Below are 20,831 nucleotides of genomic sequence, written 5' to 3'. Positions count from 1 at the left end.
TTCTGTCACCTAAATTTTTTTTCATGAGCAGAAATTGTTAATTGCCTTTTTTTTTCTTCATATATTATAAACTGTAGATTTGGATAGTTTATATTCTCTACCAATATCAGCTTGATTACATCCATTTTCAATTTTTCTGACTATGCCCATTTTATCATCAATGGAGAACGCTTTACGTTTACTGCTCGCCGTAGTTAAATTTGAGACACTTGTCTGCAGGCCTTTTTTTAACTGAACTGAGGGCAAAAAGGAGATGAAATAAGAGCCTTATCTACATAGATCAGTGTCCAACCCTTTGACCAATAATGAGTAATTACTCATTCCCTCTGACAGAAAATGCATATTGATACCACTGACACCTTACAGGTGCATCATCTGCCTGAGTTAGAAATATCTGCCAGGGTTTATTTAGGGATGGGAAAGTGAGATAAAAGAAGCAAACAAGACAAAATGCTTATCGCTACATTCCCCTCTATAGATGGTCTTAAAAATAGGTATATGTATTTATATTGAAGTAGAAATTTCAAAATTATTGCAAAAAAAAAATGAAGAAAAAAATCAGTCGAAGACCGAAAAAAGTTCATTATATCCAACTTCCTCACTTTTTTGGTTCACTATATCAACGAAAAATAAGATTATACGTGTATAGCAAGGCACAGGACCAAATATTTCGTTCACTATATCCGGGAGTTCACTATAAACCATGTTCACTATAGCGGGGTTTGACTGTATATATAAAAAATATGTCAGATTTTCTTTATCTTTAAGAAAGGGTTAAAAGTACTTGATACTAAAAATGCCTATTTATTCTTTTGATTTCTGAAACTAATACTTGTTTTTAAGTAATTTAATTTTAATTAAAATAAATTAATCAGAAATATTTCCGTTTTTCAGTGTGATGAAGATGTAGGATGTAAAACAAAAGGATTTCAGAATGATTCAACTAAAATTCCACCACCTTTTCATAGCCATAAGATTGTTTCTGAGTCTTTTTTTCTAAAAGGTAAATTTGCATTTCTATTCTATAAATGATCTTTTTTATGTTTTTAATTCTGTGATAAATTTTTTCTCCTAATATTGCAGAATTAGAACATGTTTTGTATTCAACATAATTGATGTGAAATACACATTACCTGCTGCAAATATATTTAGTAATCTGAATATTTATTAGATTAGAAGTGCTGTTAAGAATACTAATTGTTTTTGTGTTTTAAATATTTTTTTAAAAAAATTTCATATTTTATGTATAATTTTTTTTTAAACTTGCCTTGACTGATGCTAATTAATTTTACTTTATATTAAAGATTAATTCACTACTTTATTTTATCTAACTGTAAAGTTTATTTAATACATTCAATAATTAAGTTAGAGTGAAGTTATTTTTTTTTAATATGTGTTTTTACTGTGTTGATTAGAAGTTAATAAATATAACTTTTACCTGTAAAAAAAAACTTTCAATGTATCTTTTAATTATTTCATAATATACTTCAGTTCAAATAATAGTTTTTCTTTAATGAAAGAAAAAAAAATCCAATATTTTTCTTCTTAAAAATATTTTTATTTTATTGTTTAAATCTGTATCTCTTAAAATTTTGTTTTTATTCTGTTCATAAAGTTAGTTGTGTTATGATAAAAAAATTTGAAATTCCATTCACAGTATTTTTATTAATTTTTCATTGTAATAATAATATTTCTAAACATGCTCACATCTTTTTCATTGTATTTTAAATTTTAAAAAATCTATATTAAAATCAGCAGTCCCCCAAAAGTGTGATTAACTACACAATTCATATCCCAGATAAGTATGAGTCTCTGGAACTTAAGGCATTTTAGTAATCTTTCTTTTTTTGATTTTTCTTTCTTTTAATTTTTGCAATAAAAAGCAAAACTGGTTTGATTACAAAAGGAATCTGAAAGGAGTTGAAATGTGATTATTTGAAAGAACCCTGCAAATTTCAACCTCTACTTAAACCTGTTATGGTGTTTATTACTCGCACCTTCCTTTGTGTAGTTTCTCAGATTTGATAGTAAAAAATTATTATATGTTCAATAAAAAAAAATTTATGCATATTTTTTTCTTATTTTTTCTTTTTGTAAATGCAGCGCTTTTGTTATTTTAAATTAGTAAGATATATGTTTGTTGATTATTAAAAGTATCTTGCAGAAAGACATTAGTGGTGGAGAGTTTTGTCACAGGGAAAATGATCTTATCTTGCATATTTTTATTGATGTACGTGTTTTATCTATTATAGATACATTCAGCTATTGCATAACATATATTACTTTTTATATCAGTATACTTTAAGTATTTTCACAAATATGTACATTTCTTACATATATGAATTTGTGTACAACAGTCATATTAAAAAAATTTTAATGTTGTTTTGGCAAAATCTTAGATTTGAGATGATTTTTTGTAATCAAAATTTTGACAAAATAAATCAGGGAAAAAGTTGATACAATATTAAATGTGTTTTAAAGTGAAGCTTAAGAAATGTTGATAAAAAGTTTTTTTCCTATTTTATGGATTTTCCTTTTCTTGGACTTCCTTTTTTTATGGATTTCTTATGTTGAAATATGTTTTTTTTTTTCGATTTGCAATTTATTATGAAAATATGATATTTAATGTAGCAATTTTTTGTAAGAATTTTGATAATGTTGTAACTGTTGACTTTTGTGTTCTTATTAGCACTAAATTAGTTTTTGATTGTTTTATATATATATATATATAACAATCCTAATGACAGTTTAATTCTTGTCTCCCATGACAACTCATTATGCTTGTTCTGTAAAAGCTGTTCCAAGTTTTAGCCATTAATGTACTAAAAAAAATTTACAATATGAATCATCAGAAGTTTTGGTTACGAAATCAATTATGTATATATATATATATATATATATATATAACAATCCTAATGACAGTTTAATTCTTGTCTCCCATGACAACTCATTATGCTTGTTCTGTAAAAGCTGTTCCAAGTTTTAGCCATTAATGTACTAAAAAAAATTTACAATATGAATCATCAGAAGTTTTGGTTACGAAATCAATTATGTATATATATATATATATATATATATATATATATATATATATCTTAATTGAACTACTATGACATTTAACTCTTTGACACACAATTTTTATTAAACATATTTTTTATTCTTTGGTATTAATTTAGGTCAAAATGAGTGAAAAATATTATATTTAGCGCTTTAATAATTCATGATTATGATATGCAGCTGTATCTTTTCTTGTGTTAAAGATTAAATCTTCCAAACACTGCTCACTTCCGAACAATAATTTTTCAAGTTTGCACTTAATTGCAATTATTTATACTTAAGAGGAAGTTATTTATCATTGAAATTTCTTTAATTTACAAAATCAATTATTGATCAATTTTCATATGATTAAAAAGAAATTCAAACTACTTTTTTTGGATTTTATATTTTAGTGTAAATATAATTGTGATAATCTTCTAACAATTTGTTTTCGTAACTATTACTGATTTTCACAGTTGAAAAATAACAAAATATATGTATTTGTAATTAGAATATATATATCTAAGGGACACTGGCGTCCCTCCTGCATCAAAGAGTCTAAGATGAATTGAGCTTAAACTGTGCCCGGCACAAGTTCAGTTTAGTTAAAAGGTTTTAGGTTAAGGCTAAATTTCTCTTTCATTAAAGTTCTCTTTTTCTGAAAGTTAAGGAATTATACAGAAATCCTCTTTGTTCTTCTCTTAATAAGTATGGAAAAAGGTAATGACATATAAACATTTAAAAAGAATTAAATCTTTTCGTATGATCCCAAAATCTATAGTCTTTAACCTTACGTTAGTCGCGCACTTGTTTCCGACATGGTTAATCGCGTTGCACCTATGAGGTGTTTCTGATTTTTTGAAAGCCAAATGAAATTTAGTCTAGTTTAAATAGTTAATTGTTACCAATTTAAGACTCTTTAGAGAGATAAATATCAAAAAACATATTTAGCGAAGTACCGAAGAAAAATTTTTCTTGCTCCCGCGTCGGATCTCTTCCTCCATCCCAAGATAATCAACCAATTGACGCAAGAAGGTTCTGCGGTTTTTTACTCCGTAACCATTTTCTTCGTATATAGCTTGACCATTTATACCTGCTACGTTGAGTAGGACAGAAAATGAGATAAAATATATATATTTAATTCATAAAAATATTATATCCATAATACTTACGTCAATGGTCGCGCTGCACCAGAGGGGTGATTTGAGCGCTTCCAACTCTCCATCGACGTGTTCTAAGGTCGGTTTTACACGGACATTTGAGTAATCCAAAGTTAGGAACATAACATTAGGCTCGACCCCCGGAAAAATCTTTTGACGGCAAAGAAGGTGGAAATGCAGTAGGGATGCACCTGTGAGGTGCGCGCGACTAACGGAAGGTTAATATAGCTCTTTATGTTTCTCTCATTGCAAATTATGGCTTTAATTTGACATATCGTTCAGCATGCAACTGTAATTCTTTCAAATTAAAGTGTTTTTACTTCAAACATTTGAAATCTTTTATCTTCATAAGTTACTATAATTTTCTAATTTTACTGTGCATTTTTAATATATGAGACATAAAAATTTGTTATTATTTTAATTTTAATATGCATTTTATTTGTAAAGAAAATTTGAAAGTTTTGACTTATATTATTATTGTATTTGATTTGTAAATAGTGATACTTTGTTCTACAGAATGTCCTCATCAAAATGAATGAAGATGAGATGACTGAAGTTGTTGGTGATTTCGGCTTAGCAGAGAAAATACCAGATTCAAGGTAAACACTAACTGCCCACGAGCCTGTATATATTTGAATGTTTATAGAACATTATTTTAATATATTTTCTGTATTAATTTGTTAACTGGGTGTGAAACAAAATAGCCAAACTTCATTAGGACTTCAGCAATAGATTATTCTTTTGAAAAAATTGAATTCTTGTCTCCACCTCTTATACAATTGCTAGTCCATCTTAATTTAAACAGCTTTCCAAAACTTTGAAAAGACTGTTTAAAGTTAATTTTTAATTAGCTTAAGATAAATCTGATTAGTTGTAACTGTCCTTCTTAATGCTAAAAAACTTGTAACCATTTTGATAAGGTACCCAGCTAATGGATAAATACCTATTTTTCTATTCAAAACTACCGTTTGAATTTCTGGTTTCCCATATATGATGTTAGCACTTTTTGATTAGTAGATTCCACTGATGAAAGTACCAACAGATGGCGATAATTTTAGTTTTTTTTATTGTTACAGTAAAGCACATTTTATCTGTATCACATTTATCTGTAATTTATTTGCAGTCCCAGTTTGTTCTTAATATATGCTATGTTAAAATAATTTGTTTATATGACTGAAAAACATAAAATATTGATTGTATGTTTTTTTTTCTGTACTTTGTGTTTTTTTTCTATGTAATCTCTGAATATTTGCCATGGATTTCAGAAACTCTCAAGGCTTCCTCAACTCTAAAATACAATTTTTCCCCCTTCAATTTTTTTTCTTCTTAATTGCCTATGTGTATGGAAAGAATTGTATATTTTTGTGTGCTCAAATTATTAAGTCATCACCAGCATTGGCATGACAGCCCTTTGTGAGCCTGGGCCTTCCTCAGAAGCTTTTCCCATTCTGCCCTTCTCCCAGTAATTGATTTCCAGTTCTTTATTTTAAGGTTTTAGGATGGCAAAATCCTCATCCACACATTCTTTCTATCTCTTTTTGGGCAATAATAAAAAAGTAATGATATGATTAATTTAAACTTATTTATATTTTTTTTCAACATCGATAACATTAAATGTCATCTTAACAATGGCTATTGCATTGTCAAAAGTGTTCTTATGAAATATTAAATTTTAATTGTTTGATTTTCTGTTATACATCAATTTACTTCGGTCCCCTGAAAAAAATGCTTTGTTGTATTATTAAAATTTAAAAAGATGAAGGAAGGATGGTCATTTTAGAAGTCCTCTTTTATCCTGTAGTGTTCTTGGTGATCATGAATGCTATATTTATCCTAGTGGTAGTAAACTAAAGCAGAAATTTTAAAAGAAATAGAATTTTTGTTAAATGTTAATGAGCTTTTGTGTATCAGACTTTTCATACATCAATTTAAATCATTTGCATGTAGTGGTGAACAATTTTATTTTAAATTTAGTTAGTTAAAATATTAATACTTTACATTTGCTACCATTAAAAATATTTTCTGTAACTATGAAAATTCTGTAATTGTTAAAGGGTTTGCACATTTGTGACACAAACTTCTATGTTGCGCAATAACTGTTGCAGCATAACCGCTAAGTGTCTATAAAGGAAAAAAGATCTGATTTTTCACTTTTTTAAATTAGAATTTTTTTGTAGAATTTGTTTAATTACAATCAAAATTAGCATGTCTCAAAAATATATAACAGTTTTAAAAGCATTTTAATAATTCAATATAAGCTTAATGTGTATATATATATATTTTTAATAAAAGTGTAAATATCTTTTTAACAAAGTCTAAATTATACATGCTAGTATTTCAACTTCTTTTCTCCTTATTTTGAGACTTTTTCTGTTGAATTATAAATTTAAATGGTTTTTATAATTAAGCTTAATTATTTTTTCTAAAATATTATGTTATTTGTTCATTTAGATATTAGGACGTTATTAAGGTATTAAGACATTATTTGTTTATGTTAGAGATCATAGTCAAGTCAACGTTTACTAATTGTTGGTTCACCTTATTGGATGGCATCTGAGTCTTTAAAGGGAAAGTGGTATAATAAAAAGGTAAATATTTTTTAATGAAGTTAGCTGTACTTTATAATTTTCACTGTTTCAATGACACTATTTGTCATATTTATTTACATTCCTTCAAAAACTTTATGAGTATTCTTGTATTAACAATACAAGGACGACTGGGATGATTTTAACCCCTGTCTATTTTATTGCTCTGTAATTAAAAAAAGTTACTGATAATATTTAGTATTTCGAACTTTTCATAATTTGATTAAATTTAAGTGCTTATTTGATCATTCATATGTTAGCCTTATAGTAACATACTTATAGAACCTTATACCTAAAATGATTGGAGGAGACAGTTATCTTGGTAGGTATCCCATTAATCCAGGTAGTTAGGGTATGAAGTACCCTTTAGTATGTATGAGGTGTCTCAGTTTCAGTAAAGAAAGAGTATTTCAAAATATCAATAAAGAAAACTTGATTATCTAAACAATTAGTGTATAAGTATAAAGTGCTCAGTGCCCCTTTTTTGCAGATCAAATTGAATAAAATATAGTTTTTGATATATTTCTTATTAAATTGATTATGATTATATTTCAGGTGTCTAATTGATTTAACATACAATCTGGGAATGTCTTTACTTCCTAATGAGTTACTAATATTTAGCTAGGGAAAAAATTTTACAAATTAATGTCAGCTCATATTTGTAACTCTTTATTGCTATAAACATTAAAAGCTGTCATACACTAACATGTAGTATGCTTTTCTAATACAAAATGAATACTAGTGGTCTATTCTATTTAAAGGGCTAACTGTGTTACTCTGATGATCAATATAAAAACCTGTTTACTGTATATCATATTATATTACAGCATTGTTATAAGTAGAAGATATTCAAACATATTTCATGTGTGTCTATTTTGTTTATATATTATGTCAGAATTTTTTCAGATCAACGTAAGTAACAATTTTAAAAAATAGTGTATTTGTTCTTGAGCTATGATTAATTATGACTTTTTATGATGCTTAGTTTTTAAATTGTTGTAATCCTTATCAGTTACTGAATCATATGTTCAAGTGTCAAAGAAAAGATAAAATATTCAAATGGAGAGCTAATAATGTTTAATTTTATACAGTTTTTTTTTTCCATTTCATAAACTATGGCATGAGCATAATCGATTAAAGGATTTGAGACAGTATAGTGCAAAGTCTCACTTTTTCTAAAGATATTTTTCTATGTAACTGTTCTTTAGTATTGTTTCCAGAATTTCTGAAATTTCTTTTAAATAATAGCACAATTTACTTAAATATCGTGTTGTCTGTCTATTCAGAAATCACTCTAGTTGCATTCTTCCAAAAACTCTAATTTGGCTTACTATATTCTCCCAAGCTCTTCTGCTTTACAATGTGAAAAAATAAAATTTATAGATGAGCCTATTTCCAAAGTTCTATTTTAAGTGCTTCCCTATGCCTTCACTTACCTGTTTAAAAAGAAAAAAAGGAAGAAGAAAAAAAAGGTTAAGACAGCAAAGTGTTTTGTTGGCACGGGTTCGAGTTCTGCTGGGAGCTCCATCTTGGTAACAAATTGAACAACTTGATTGTTTATTCTGCAAGGTGTATGTTAAACCTGTCATGAATAAAAGGTAATTATGTGGTATGGTAGTTAATAAAGAAGTTTTCCAGATATTTAGGGTTCACACCAGCGATGAAAATTTAATGGCCCAAAAGAACCACCTAGGTATTCATTAAGTTTTTTAAAAAAAATTTTAATGATGGACAAACTTGAGAAAAAAGTCAATCTGTACAATTTACACATAAAAAATTATTGCCATCTATAACACCCCAAAACTAATTAGATTCATTAGCCTATAATTATTGAAGGTAAGTATTTATTAAAATTAAGTATAAGGAAGCTAAAAATTGATTCAACTTAGCCGTTAAAATGCTGAGATCAAATAAGTAAATGAGGAAAATAGAGAAAGTTAGACCTAACAGAATACTAGATTAAAAATTATAAAGTTTTGAATAACTAAATTATAAAATTTTAAAGTCAATTCTAAAAAAGCAAAAAATTTTATTTTATTTATTAATAATTCATGAATAAAAATGTCAAAGTCTGTACTTGGTAAAGGTTCAAGGTCAGTACATGAATGCAAAGCACAGCACAACATGTAAAATAGCATGTTTTCATCATTTAAATTTTTAAAAATTTGTACCAGATACGTTCTCTTATTCCATTTGAACACCACGCATTTTAAATTCCATATTACACATTGAACAATAAAATTTGTGCAGCAAAGTTTTATTTAAATGCATGGAAATGAATGCAAAATTCTATTTTTCGTTACTATTCTGAAAATTCCTAACATATTTCTAGGTGACAGATGTGTCGCCAATGCGTGTGTGTGATTTAAGCGACATTTATAGCCTTTGAAAGATAGATGGCCTGGTGGTTTGCCTGTGAATAGCAGTAAAGTTTAGTGTGTAAATAAATAAATTGTAGTCCATATTATTATTATGATAAAACTATTCAATATTCTAATTTTTAGTATAATTAGAGTATTTACCAATTAAATTTACCAGTAGCAATTTTAATATAAAACAAAGTTACAATAACCAAATTTTTGACTCATAATTGTAAATTATATTTTAAAATATTTAAATGAACAGGTTTATTCATTATGCCATCAATAAATGACTAATTACCTTATCCTTATGATCTGCACCAACATGCAAAGACACCACCACCATTCTTAACTGTTCCAACTGTTTTGGATAAAGTTCCTCTCTGCTTTATAATGCACATCAAAACCCAATGTATTAAGTTTGTTTCCATTCCGATTAAACATTATTACTACGTTAGGAATCTATTTATCATTGAATTTGCAAAGTATAGCCTCATCGAAAATGAAATTTAAGTAGAATATTTTTTTTAAATTTTGCAGAAATTTTTACAACTTTCAAATCTGAATTTATGAATTTTTTCGCAAATTTTATAATTTTAATCTCAGGTCACGCTGATATGAAGTACCTCTTTCAAGCATTTTACCTCATATTGCACAATGGAATGGGACAAAATAGACTAATTTAGCAATATTCATTACTGATTTACCTCTTATGATGACAAATAATCATCTTTCAAAGGCTGTCAGTTATATAATTATGACTACGAGCCACTTATAAATGGTAAAAGAAAATATTATGGAGTTAGCCAGCAAAAATTAAAATATAATTTTTCTAACAAAAGTTTGATACTAAATTGAAAATAAATAAATAAATGAAAATAATTAAATAAAACAAATTAAAGTGATAGACAATAATTTTAATTCTGAAATCCTAAAGCATTTAAGTGTACAATGTAAAATTTTTGTTACTTTTTTTATTGAGTTCTTAAAAATAAACTTTTGCTTTGTTTTTAAAATATTCCATGAAGTTTTGCTAAGAATAGATTATACATCTCTTTATTAAATACCCATTCTGAAATATTCCTTTTAATTAGTGAAAAGAGCCATATTTCAATAAAAGTCATAAGTGTGCAAACACTTTTGGAAGCCACTGTAAAAATAAAAAAATTTTTGAGGTATAATTGCTTAGAATCCTTTTCTTTTGCTTAATGACAGTATATTAAACAATACTTATTAAATTTTTTTTGTCACTCTTTATTTCACATTTGGTACACTTTGTGAAAAAACTACTTAATGTATCATATTAAAACATTTTTTATTCAATAAAAACAATGTATTCTACTAGTTAAAGATATTTTCTCCACATCTGTCTTAATTTTTTAGAAATTTATCCAAACATTAAGAAATAAAAAACAATATCTTATTAAGTTCAAATTATAGGAAACAATATCTTACTTACGAATTAATTTAGTACGATTATTTTTTCTCGGTGATATATTAAAAATATAACATTTTAAATAAAATATTTCATAGTATGGATATTTTTCTTGTACCTATCCTACACTTTATGAGAAAAAAACATGACAACCTGGAAATTTTAATATGTTTAAATGAAAAAACCTGAAAAAATTCAGGGAAATTTAAAACTGGACAGTGACCACCCTGAAGTGACCACCCTGCTCAGTGTTGGTTGATGTAAATATAATTGTATTTAATGTAAATTTTTGTCATGTAAAGGTTTATTTAATTTCAATTTAATCCATTCTACAGTATTTTCCTGATTTTAAACTGGGTCTTATTATTATTATTATTGTTTATTTAACCTTATTTTTCATCTTCTCTAATTATAATTTCCTATTTACAATACCAGTTTGCTTTTTACATTTATATAATTATTCTGCTTTAGATATTTTAATAATATTTATGTCATTTCCCTGAAAATGCTCATACGTCATGAATTTTGCAGAAAATTTCCTAAATTGTAAAGGCATATTTTACAATAAAAAAATTTCGAAGGATAAAAATATTTTTTTAAGATTTATTGCAGTTTTATATTATTATTAGTTTTAAATCTAAAGGATTTTAATAAAATTTACTGGGGTTTATTAGTTTTTTATTTACTTTATCAAGTATTTTTCCAAAAAATCTATTCTCAGCTCTTAAGCTTTTTAACTTATTGTAAATGTTTTGGGAATGTATTATTTAATATTTGGCTTTGGTTTTACAGACTACTGTAGTGTTGCTAAAGCTTACTAGTAATGCAGCCTGTTCTCTCTTTTTTATAATATCTAATCTTTTCTTCTTACAGTCTCTAATTTTAGATTGATTTTTTTTTTCTTTCTATTTTTATATTTCATGTCTTTGAATGTTTGCATTTTTAAGTCCAGGGGGAAATTTATAATTTTAAGTGAAAAAATTGAAAGTTGTATGGATTAAGAAAGGTATTTATTAGTAAAAAGACTATTATCATGAAAAATAAACAAATGACTTTGAACTGACAGAGAGTAAATATAAACTATTAAAATCTTTTTTAAAAAAATTTATTTAATTGAAAAGTAAGCGTACAAAGATTTATCTGCAGATAATTGTGTGTTAATTTTTTTGTCATTTTTACAATAGTGTGTTTTTTATAATTCTTATTTTATATATTTTTATATATAATTCTTATTTTTATATATAGGGGTGCAGCGTAGATCTACCTCCTACTGGTGCACCCTGGTAACGCTTTGTGGCTAAATGATCTATAACTTTGGCTAGTACAGACATCAAAGAAAGCTGTCCCTCTCACTAATGCCAAGCGCCTAACCAAGAAAAAAATGATGGCTCTCACTTTAAACCAATACACAGAGAAAAATTCTGGTAAGATCTGATGGAATAATCTCAAAAATCTTCCTACGTGGCCAAAACGCAGGGCAGTTGGTGAGTTTCGACTGACTACCGGACGCGACTGCCTCCTCTAACATCTCCATCAAATTCATGTTGCTCAAGAGCCTTTCTGTACGCTTTGTGACCTTCAAGCAGAGATGGATGCAAACCACGTTCGTCCTTGCCCAGCACTGGGGGATATCCCTTTGTGTGACTGTTACTGGCGCGCAAGAGACTTATTGGGGTCATGGACTTTTCTTGCCACATTTGTTTTGTGTTTGTTTATTTTGTTGTTCCTCCATTGTGGTGAGTGGTCTTTTGTAACCTTGGCCATTGGAAATAAAATAAAAAAATTATATATTGCTTGTATATTAAGATTATAAATTGTATTCTTTTCATGTTAATTGTGCGTCTAACATAGGGAAAGTATTGTAAATAGAGAATAATTTTTTATACATTTTTAGATGGTTATACAAATGTTTCAGGAAAGTCGGCTGCAACATAAAAAGCTTTAATCTTTTTATGTTATTTTATTATCTAAATCTTTTTCTTAATTTATTATTCAAAACTAAACATTTTCTCACACTTAATTATTCACTCATAATTTTATTCACACATATAAATTTTATTCTTTTCATGTTCATTGTGCTTCTAACATAGGGAAAATATTGTAAATATAGAATAATTTTTTATAAATTTGCCTGGAACTTTAATACATGCATATATTATTGCCATTCATAGATTTCATGTTTGAAGTACTTATTGATTTTAATTTTATAGCTTGTTGTCTTTGAAGGTGAAGAATAAATTCTATGTGGTTTTTTGATTATTTGCCTGGAATTTTAATATTTAATATTTTTTGCTTTTCTTAAATTTTTTGCTTCAATTATTTATTGATTTTAATTTACAGCTGGTATTATCCACAGATGAAGAAATTGTAATATGATCTATTGATCTGAAGTTCTCTTTGCTTTCATGGTTTCTTTCTAGCATTTGCCTGGAACTTTTATATTTCATATTTTTCTACCTATTATAAATTCCATGGTTAAGGTGTTAGTTGATTTCAATTGATAGCTTGTGGCCTTGAGATAAAAATGAAATTGCAATATAGTCTTTGAACCTGCAGTTTTCCTAGCTTCTTGTAAAAAAAATTCCGGCATCTGCAAGGAATTATTACATTTTTTTTTTCTTAAATTATATTGCCTTGTGCTAGAATTTGCAAATTGTACTTATATTTTTCTGACTTTCATTAATGATGACATTTCCATAATTCAGTTACTCCTTAATCTTAATTTAATTAAAATGATCTTAAAAATTCAAAGAATCATAATATGATTAACCTGCTGTTTTCCTTGCTACTGAAAGTTTTCTTTTGAGCCTGTAGTTGTTGAGTTGCTATTTTGAAACTAATGTATTTCAGTTTGTAATACAAGATTGTCATAATGCATTTGGATTTGCAGCTATCTTAATTTACTGGTACATGTGTGGTTCACTCTAAGTATCTATTCTTTGTTTTTATCTGTGCTATAATCCATGAGATATTTTTCTAAGAACTTAATCTAGCGTTCTTGATCTCTTTTTTCAAATTTAGCCTACAGACTTGGTTTTAATATTTTCTTGGTTTTATTCTTAGTTTTCTTTTCCTGGAATATCTTCTCTAATTTTTGCGTAGAAACATTTCTTCATTTAGTACTTTTACTATACTATACCTAAAAGTACTGAGTAGTACTTTTTTTGTTATTTCATTTTATTTATTATTTTTTGCTCACACAGCTATGACTTTTTCAGTTTATAAAAATATATACCTTTTAAGTTCATAATTGTATATATACTAATGCATATGTATATATTTTTCCATCTTTCAGCTTTCTCTTGGGCTTAGTCAATGCGCATAATCACATTTTTATTTCCGATTAGTTTAAATGTTTCATGTGGTATCATTCCTTGGGATAAGTGTATGAAGTATCATTTAGCCATATATGTATATGGCTAAATAACTAACTCCATTGAATTGATATTAGTAAACTGTGAAACTCCTTGGAATTGGTGATATTTAGTCATTAGTTAATGAAAAGGAAGCCAGAATGTTCTGATATTGAAAACTTGGAAGGGTATACTTTTTATTTTCTGTTGATTTGAAGAAAAACAACATTGTAAAAACTTACAAATGTTAGATTTCTGACTTAATGTTTTCTTGCTGTTGGATTATTATCATGAACTATTTTCTTTTGGATAAATTATAATTTTACAGCTTTGCTTTTCTTATTAATCATTCATTTAAGTAACTATATTTAAATTTCCGTTCACAATTTTTTTTTATAATACAGTTTATCTTGAAATTAAATTTCATAATAATGTGAGTTGTTAAACATGATGAAGTTTTTTTCCAGATTATTTTTAATGTTCTAAGCATGAAAGTACTCTTTTCCAAAGAATTATCATTCCTAAATGATTTATTATATGCTAAATATTCGTTTCCATTAGAAAAGGTAACATCAAAAACTTTACATAAGCCAATTTAGTGCTTAGAAATAAAGTTTCTTGTAATATAAAGTTTCTTTACAATATGAATCCAATTATTAAATTATTCTCTCCTTGCATACTTGTAATTTTGCAACTGAACTTGCACTTTTTTTCTTGCTCTTTAAATATTTCTTCTTGCAATTGTATTTCTACATATAATGATTTTTTAGCAAGGATTTTTATTATTAGTTATTATTACTATTAACTCTGATGGTTATTTATTTTTAAGTTCGTAAATATATCTTACAGCTTGCTCTTTGACTTAGTTAAAACACAAATTTAATTATTTTAAATTACTTTAAATGTTTTGGGTCTTAGAGCACTTTTTCCTTATAATTAGTGTGTGAAGTATCATCCTTTGAGTCATCAAAAAAGATATGGCTAAATAACTGACTCCATTGAAGTTGATGTTAGTAAAACTATGCAACTCTTTGGAGTCAGTGATATTTGGCAAAGAGTTAATGAACCAGAAGCAAGAGAGTTCTTATGATGAAAATTGATTTAATTGACTTTGCCCGGGTATGACTTTTTTTCCTGTTAATATAAAGCAATCCAACATATTTGGTCAAATTTAAAGATATTGAGATTTCTTATTGTAAGATTTCTTTTTAATGTTCTTAAAACTGAATATATTTCCTGAATATTAATATATTTTATAATATATATTTTCTAGGAAATATATTTTCCTGCTCTATCTTCTGGAAATTCTTTAAAATCACGGAAAAAACAAAACACTCAATTACGTTTAAAAAAAACTCACCAGATTCTTTAATTTTTTTAACGATATGCTCAAAACTGACTATTTTGCTTTTTTTTAAGATGTTTTTACAGTATTTAAAATTATTTTATCTAAATCCTCTTTGATAAATCGCAAAACTGTTTAATTAATCTGTTACTTTACTTTACTCGATCCAGTTATAAATTAAAATTTTTATCACGCCTAAATAAAAAATGAAACTGCCGTTTTTTATTTTTTGCATAGATTAACTGAGGATGATTTTTGAGATCACGACGGGAAATAAGAAATTATTATTTTCTTTACATAAATTGAATTTCTAACAATTTGTAATATTTAATCTGCCATAATTACTAAGACCGGCAATTCATGAACACTTAACTGATAACTAAAGTCGTTGCTTAACCGCTTCCCTGATTATCCCGAGTTAACTCGGATATATTGCAAATTATTTATCATCCCGAGAAAACTCGGGCTTAGCAGAATTTGTCACTACATTTTGTTTTATCACACTTTTACTCGGTCGGAAGCGAAAAACTTAACCTGCTGTTTGCCAAGTTTTATTTGTATGTTGGACTGCACGCGTGTTTTGTGCGATTGCATAAACGATGGCTGCTGAATTTACATAGCCAATAACAGTAAAAAAAAATGATGTATTCCTTCACTGACGTTTGAAAAATATCACGATGTGTTGTGTAAGAACTATCATACAAAGACTAATATTTAACTTTCCCCAAAATAACTCTGGATAGTGAACTGATTTTAAATTAAAGGTTTCTTACACATGAAAAAACTCAAATAACAATTTAAAACTTGTGCAATATCTTTTGTTTTAGTTACTTGTATTTATTAATAAAATAAAAAGAAATATGTTCATTTTTTGCATTTTTTTTCTTCGAAATAACTGGTATGGGAAGTAGTTAAACGATGGGGGCTATATCTATTTTAGTTGTTCCCAATTAGCGCAATCAATGGATTTTTAATCTGCTCATATCACATTTGCCGATGACTGAAGTTTTCGCTAACTGTTTGGCAAACTCAACCAAGATTTGCAGTCAGAGCTTTCTTTGTCATCCCCAGATGAGGAGAGAAACGGAGAAGTTCTGCAACTAGGAGTAATGTTTGTTTGGTAGGTTTAAAAAGATCTGATCCCGCTTTCTACGCGCGAGCTGGTAATCCTACCTCTTCTAAAACAATGGTTATAATAAAGATCATCTTCATGATTAAAAAAATATAAATCTCAAAACTATTAAAAAAAAGTTAAGAAAATGGTAGAAAGTGAAAGTTAAATAAAATTATTGCAATCTCAAGTGAAATGTGTTCTTGTTCCTGTTTAATTTATCTGGTTTTAAATCGGCATTGCCATTTTAAAATGGAAAATAAAGTTATTTAATTGACAAATTATAATTTTGATGGTCAGATAAATTCTTTTCCTCCTTCAGCAGTATTCAAAGTTTTAGCATTAAAATTTTCACAAATACATAACTTAAACATTTTAAAAAATAATGCATAAAAAAAGTTTCCAAAAAGTTAATTACCACAATTACTTTGATTATCCTATTTGATTTTGATTAAAAACAACTGGATAAGTTTTGCTCAACGCTATTCCCTTCTCAAAATGTTATGGAAACAAATTGTCCCAATTTTAAAAATATGTTGTTTTTTTCTAATTAAAGCAGTTTTTATTACTGATAATAAAATTTTATAGAATTTTTTTATGAAACTTTTGTATTAAAAATATTTTTTCGTTATTTTAGTTGTTTAAACTTTAATTTGAGGTTAATTATTTGTATTGAAATAAAAATTACCTTTCTTTATATAAATTATGGTTGTTGAACAAATGATATTTTATATGGTTTATTTCAAATAAAAAAGAATCAATATGTTACGGATTAAGTGTTTCAGCTCTGCTCTACATAATATCGTTATCCTATAAGATGGGAATAAAACAATGAATTTAAATGAAGATTAATTACTCAACCCAATCGCGTCATTTCCCTGATTTTTGAGTTAACAGTTTCTTTTTTTAAGTATATAAACCTGTAATATATACCATTTTTTTTGTCAATGAAAGCAAAGGACTTGAAAGAAAAAAAAAATTGAAATTAAAAATAAAAAAAAGGTGAGTGAGGAAGGAACAAATAAGGCATAAGTTTCACATTAGAAAAAAATATTTTTAAAAAAAAATTAGATCTTAAATAATAGCACACAGAAGAGAGGTTTGTACTGCCTGATACTTTGAAAGTATCATTCCTACCTCTACCGAGGTGGGACACCATCGTACACCACCACAATGAATTTCTTTCGCCCCACCCAGACCAAAGCATTGCAGGCAAAACAAAGTGGATATTAGTTAGAAGGAAAAAAAAACATTGAAATTAAAAATAAAAAAAAAGATGAGTAAAGAAGGAACAAATAAGGTATAAGTTCCAAATTAGAAAAAAATATTTTTAAAAAAATGAGGAAACGTTAGATCTTAAATAATAGCACACAGAAGAGAGGTTTGTACTGCCTGATACTTTGAAAGTCTCATTCCTACCTCTACCGAGGTGGGACACCATCGTACACCACCACAATGAATTTCTTTCGCCCCACCCAGACAAAAGCATTGCAGGCAAAACAAAGTGGATATTAGTTAGAAGGAAAAAAAACATTGAAATTAAAAATAAAAAAAAGGTGAGTAAAGAAGGGACAAATAAGGCATAAGATCCACATTAGAAAAAAATATTTTTAAAAAAATGAGGAAACGTTAGATCTTAAATAATAGCACATACAAGAGAGGTTTGTACTGCCTGATACTTTGAAAGTCTCATTCCTACCTCTACCGAGGTGGGACACCATCGTACACCACCACAATGAATTTTTTTCGCCCCACCCAGACAAAAGCATTGCAGGCAAAACAAAGTGGATATTAGTTAGAAGAAAAAAAAACTTTGAAATTAAAAAAAAAGGTGAGTAAGGAAGGAACAAATAAGGCATAAGTTTCACATTAGAAAAAAATATTTTTTAAAAAATGAGGAAACGTTAGATCTTAAATAATTGCACACAGAAGAGAGGTTTGTACTGCCTGATACTTTGAAAGTCTCATTCCTACCTCTACCGAGGTGGGACACCATCGTACACCGCCACAATGAATTTCTTTCGCCCCACCCAGACCAAAGCATTGCAGGCAAAACAAAGTGTATATTAGTTAGATGGAAAAAAAAACATTGAAATTAAAAATAAAAAAAGGTGAGTAAAGAAGGAACAAATAAGGTATAAGTTCCACATTAGAAAAAAATATTTTTAAAAAAATGAGGAAGCGTTAGATCTTAAATAATAGCACACAGAAGAGAGGTTTATACTGCCTGATACTTTGAAAGTCTCATTCCTACCTCTACCGAGGTGGGACACCATCGTACACCACCACAATGAATTTCTTTCGCCCCACCCAGACAAAAGCATTGCAGGCAAAACAAAGTGGATATTAGTTAGAAGAAAAAAAAAACATTGAAATTAAAAATTAAAAAAGGTGAGTAAAGAAGGAACAAATAAGGCATAAGATCCACATTAGAAAAAAATATTTTTAAAAAAATGAGGAAACGTTAGATCTTAAATAATAGCACACAGAAGAGAGGTTTGTACTGCCTGATACTTTGAAAGTCTCATTCCTACCTCTACCGAGGTGGGACACCATCGTACACCACCACAATGAATTTCTTTCGCCCCACCCAGACAAAAGCATTGCAGGCAAAACAAAGTGGATATTAGTTAGAAGAAAAAAAAACATTGAAATTAAAAATAAAAAAAGTTGAGTAAAGAAGGAACAAATAAGGCATAAGATCCACATTAGAAAAAAATATTTTTAAAAAAATGAGGAAACGTTAGATCTTAAATAATAGCACACAGAAGAGAGGTTTGTACTGTCTGATACTTTGAAAGTCTCACTGGGCTACCCTACCTCTACCGAGGTGGGACACCATCGTACACAGCCACAATGAACTTTCTTTCGCCTCACCTCGTCGAAATATAATTGGAACGTAAATGAATACTATAATTTACCTTCACATAAAATAAATACAAAGAAATATAACAATTTACGTTTACAATATCTAAAAACTGAGGCTAACCAGAATCTTTTTTTTTTTTTTTTTTATCAAAATGCTTATTTTTAGCTTGATGCCACCAGTTTCAAATACAAACAATATATTTAAGACTTTTTAACTTCACATAAATCGAGCGAAACTCAATTTTATCAATATTTAGATACATAATTAAGAAAATAAAATAGTTTAAGAACAGTAACAGTTTTCTCTACAACCAAACTCATTTCACACCGATGTTTCATTAAGTATAATCATTTTAAGCTTTCTCAAAATATAATCATTAATGATTAAGTATAATCATTTTAAACGTTCTTTTGGCTGGTTAAATTTCACAAACTTCAATAGTAAACTAATCTCTGAAAGAATTAATTTTGTCCTTTTTTTCAAAGTAAATCATACGTATAAATAAGAAAATAAAAATAAACTGTACAAAACTTCACAACATACTTTTTACAATTAAATAAACAATGTTTAAAACAAACCAGAGGACTAAAGAAATAACAACAACAAAACTCCTATTACACTGAAATAAAAATAATTTGGAGTGAAATAATTCACAGAGCCTTTCTTCAATAATATTTAAACTTTTTTTTAATTTTCTAGTTTACCAATAATTAACTTAAGTTTTAACGATCCTTATACTTTTTTTATTGGCGATTAAAGATTATATTTTCATTATCATTTTTACTTATTCTCTTAAACCGTTAGTGAAATTCGAGGTAATTGGCGAATTTCGAGATGCAATAACTTCTGTAGATTTGTAGATGTCAATATTCTTTAACCATTTCTTTGCATTATCACAAATGAATGCTTGCCTTTAGTTTTAGAATCAGGTTACAGAATTAGAACGTACTTTTCTTTATAATGCCCCTGTCTGTGCGAGAATTCTTGTCATATTTTAAAATATTTTTTTTTCTTGTTAGAAGTTTAGTTTCCTTATATCATCAAGAGTGCATTTAATTAAAATACAGAAATCGTAAGAAACAAGTTGTATGATATTACTTAATTAAACACTTTATTTGCTTTAAAACTATACTGATTGGAAATAACAGTCGACATATTTCATGCGCTCAAAAATAGGCGCTCAGTTGCAAGACTTGCCAGACAGGAATGAAAAGAAACGAAGCTGATTTCAATTAACATTAAGTTGCCAACGTAAAATGAAAAATAAAGTCGAGAAATAAAACTACAAAAACCAAAATATTTTTTATAAACAGCGAACTATTTCAGTGACATTTTGCTTGAAAAATTTAGTAGAAATAATCAAAATATTAAATAAATAATGATTAGGTATAAATACAATTGTAGCGTTCAAAAATTATTACTAATTGAATTTTATTTTATAAACGCCGTCGCCAACTTCGTAGCCTTGCAATTTTGAACCTAATCCAGACAACAAGAGACTTCTTTGAACCATCCAGAACATCGAAAAACACATTAAAAAAATAATATAATTTAAAATAAAAAATTAAAAAAAATTT

The 20,831-nt window shown here is 27.5% G+C and overlaps 1 long non-coding RNA gene across 1 annotated transcript; it reads left to right on the top strand.

The window, feature by feature from the left end:
• Positions 1–415: 415 nt before the first annotated feature.
• On the top strand, positions 416–12,375 carry LOC147816837 (uncharacterized). The gene is made up of 3 exons (XR_015429208.1): positions 416–1,003; positions 4,713–4,795; positions 11,822–12,375. It is a non-coding gene; the product is annotated as an uncharacterized LOC147816837 (long non-coding RNA).
• Positions 12,376–20,831: the final 8,456 nt, after the last annotated feature.

Source organism: Parasteatoda tepidariorum, chromosome 1 (assembly GCF_982258835.1).
Source record: "Parasteatoda tepidariorum strain Cologne lab strain chromosome 1, Ptep-v5.0, whole genome shotgun sequence".
NCBI classification, from domain to species: Eukaryota; Metazoa; Arthropoda; class Arachnida; order Araneae; family Theridiidae; genus Parasteatoda; species Parasteatoda tepidariorum.
Note: the sequence above shows the minus strand (reverse complement) of the source record. Positions and strands in the feature narration are given on the sequence as shown.